The 3,360-nt window shown below is 38.6% G+C and overlaps 1 long non-coding RNA gene across 1 annotated transcript; it reads left to right on the top strand.

Moving 5' to 3' along the window:
* The first annotated feature begins 1,311 nt into the window (after positions 1–1,311).
* LOC141602506 (uncharacterized) lies at positions 1,312–1,758 on the top strand. Its single transcript, XR_012524488.1, has 3 exons — positions 1,312–1,421; positions 1,517–1,624; positions 1,718–1,758. It is a non-coding gene; the product is annotated as an uncharacterized LOC141602506 (long non-coding RNA).
* Positions 1,759–3,360: the final 1,602 nt, after the last annotated feature.

Raw genomic sequence — 3,360 nt, 5'->3', positions numbered from 1 at the left:
AAAAATGTTCTCAAAGCTCTTCAACTTCCTCATGAAAAGATAGATGCATGTTTTAATGGATGTATGCTTTTTTGGATGGACGACGCTCTTCTCGATAAGTGTAGAAAATGTGGTAGAGCTAGGTACAAAAGTGCAAAGAATGCAAATGGCAAAAGGGTCCCTAAAAATTTCTTAAATTATTTCCCAATAGGGCCACGTTTGCAACGAATTTATGCCACAAAAAACCTCGTGGAACAAATGCGTTGGCAACGAATTTTTGGATGGACGACGCTCTTCTCGATAGTTGTAGATGTTTTGTACCATTTCTTTCAATCTTATTACTTTGTTGGTACTATTAGTTGTAGATGTCGTATGGCTTAATTTAATGAAATCTAGTTTGTTTTCATTCAATCTTACTTTGTCAATTTCTTATTTGGTAGCTATTATTTGATTATTTGATTTCTTACTTTGCCAATTTCTTATTTTGTTGCTATTATTTGATGCTTTGATTTCTTACTTTGCCAATTTCTTATTTTGTTGCTATTATTTGAAGCTTTGATTTCTTACTTTGCCAATTTCTTTTTTTGTTGCTATTATTTGATTATTTGATTTCTTACTTTGCTACTTTGTTATTTGGTTGCTATTATTTGATTTCTAACAATGTTGAAGAATTTAGTTGGTTTCTATGGCGTCGAGGAGACGAAGACATGGTAGTAATAGTAATGCAGGAAACCAAGGACAGGAAAACGAGGATGAAGAAATACCAGCAGTTGACAAAATTCCTCTCGATTATCTTGAACAAGAAGGCGTTTGGTAAGTATGTTATTTTTTCGTAATTAATTATTTTTATAACGATTTATATATATATATATATATATAAATATTTATTATCTTCTCATTCTTTATTTTCAGGTTCAGTGATGAAAAAGTTGTGAAGTTGATATCGGATACTATTGGATGCAACTACAAAGAACATGCTCCTAATTGGAAATCGGCGTCGTCTACTCTATAGAAGGATTGGTGGAATTGGTTTGAGGTATTAACAATTGTCATTTAATTTAATACTAGGTATTTTATTCATTTATTTTATATTTATTTACAATAAAGTTTATTTTCTAACTTTATTGTTTATTGAAAAGTGGCGTGTTAGTTACGATTCCCGTGACAAGGCAAGGGTTAAGAAGGCTTGGGAAGATGCCATGAAGACCCGTTTACGGCAAATGATTTATCGAGCTTATCATAAGGAAGAGCATGAAAAGCCGGAGTGGATTAGTGTTGAGTTGCACCGTCAATTGAGGAATAGACCACTTGATGATCCTAGTTTCACGGGAAGATCGGAGCAGAATTCGGCCAACCGTAGGTCGGGAAGTGACGAGAAAGGGAAGGCGTTGGCTACTCACGTAATGGGTCGAAAAAGCACTTTGCAATATATGGACTCAATGGTAATTTCTTCACTTTTTTTTTTAACTTAGTACCTTTTTTTTCTTTAACTTTATTTAAAGTTACTAATTATATTTAACAAGTATCAAAATTGCAGATTGATAAAGATGGGAAAGGAGATATTCCGTCCGCTTTGCAAGTGTTGGAGAAGACAAGGAAGCATGGCACAAAAGGATGGTTATCCAAAAAAACTGGTCAACTCTTCGTAAGTTACTAAAAATATTTAATTTTTAACTCATTTTTTCAATCATGATTATTTAGTAGATGGTATCTAATCTTTCGTTTTTTATTGATATAGGGTAAAATCATCTCAAAGAAAACTCAGCTTCAGAGTCAAGGGGTCGAGAATGTAACACCCCGGTTTATAAAAGAAGCCCTCGTCAAGGCATTCCCTGATAAACCGGACTGTTACCATCTTAGTTTCCCGAGGTAGTGAATAACAAATTAAACTCCACGGCAATTTATATAATTATACATCTGAAATGAGACAAGTCTCAAACTGAAAGTAAAGTCTGATAACTAAACAGAAATAAAAGTGGGCTAGCTCTAAGTCAGGCAATCCAAGCTCTCTTCCCATCCAGCTCCTATCAGTCTCTGAGGTACCTGTCAATCTGCTCCCCATAAAACGGTTCATCACAGGTGTTCACGAATACACAGGGTCAACCACGAGGTTGAGTAGGGAAAACAATAAAACAACAAAATATGATATGCATGATCCTCCGTCACCTCCATCTACATCTCAACTCATATCTCATATCTCATACCCCGGAACGCCCGGCCATACCGATCCCCGGCAGACACAACAATCGACCGTAGTCGATATTCCAGCTCAACAGCTGAGGACACCAGGGCAAGTCCTGCAGAACCAGCCTGGGTCTTATCACAACATCACATCGTATCTCAACATTGTCACTCCTGCACCATCCTCCAACTCCAATGCATATGAAATGCTCAACAGTAATAATGCAACATAATATGTATATCAATGAATGAAATCATGCCAGCTACCGAATGTTGTGATAACATACTCAATACGATCAATGCAGTCAATCACCTTCCGTATATGAATCATAACGTACATCAACAACCACGAATCAAGTCAACACAATTCAACAACAACGATAATAGGACAAGTGTATTTCCCTACCTCAGTACTGCAGTCAAATAGTCGGGTGTCCAATAATATTCCACAACAATTCACCCTCTGAAAGATAATTAAATGATAACGATTACTTAACTATTCCCGTTCCCAAAATAGAGAGTTATTAAAGATAGAACTTCCTAAAAATGGAAACTTTCCCGATATAGTAACTTTTCTATTTAACCCGTCTCGAATTAATTAATTATTATTAATTATTATTTTATTTTAAATAACTCGGACTAAAACCAAAATGATAATTAAAGGATTAATGAATTAAACGATTTAAGGAAAACCCGAGTCAAACGAACAACTCAAACAACCCGCACTTCACTCTCGCCCACCCCCTTCAAACGCCACCTGAACCACCACGACAACCACCAGCCATGCTCCCCACTTCGACCCCACCCCCAACAACCACCCCCACTGTGGTCGACTATCGCCGGCGAGTCAAACCAGCGCCGCCATTTGGCCTGGTTCACCGCCAATCCTCACCAAACACTCCCTGTTCTCACCTTACCACCACCGCAACCATTACCTTACCCCTGCCAAACCACCACAGCCCTACTCGCCGTCAGCCCACGAATCCAGACACAGTGGAACCACCGTCTCGACCTCCCCCTTGTCCACGGTGGTGCCACCCCAACCTAGCCATTCTAAACCCGTCTGAAAACCGTAACCCAAACCCGTTTTGCCACACCCTGTCGCTGCCGCCTTTCACCGCCACTACCACCGCCTAAAACCACCATAACCACCACCACTACACTCGTCACTAACCACCCTACCCATATACTCCGTCAACA

This window comes from Silene latifolia, chromosome 9 (genome assembly GCF_048544455.1).
Source record: "Silene latifolia isolate original U9 population chromosome 9, ASM4854445v1, whole genome shotgun sequence".
In the NCBI taxonomy this organism is placed as follows: Eukaryota; Viridiplantae; Streptophyta; class Magnoliopsida; order Caryophyllales; family Caryophyllaceae; genus Silene; species Silene latifolia.
The sequence above is the reverse complement of the archived record's forward strand: the minus strand, read 5'-3'. Positions and strand labels throughout refer to the sequence as shown.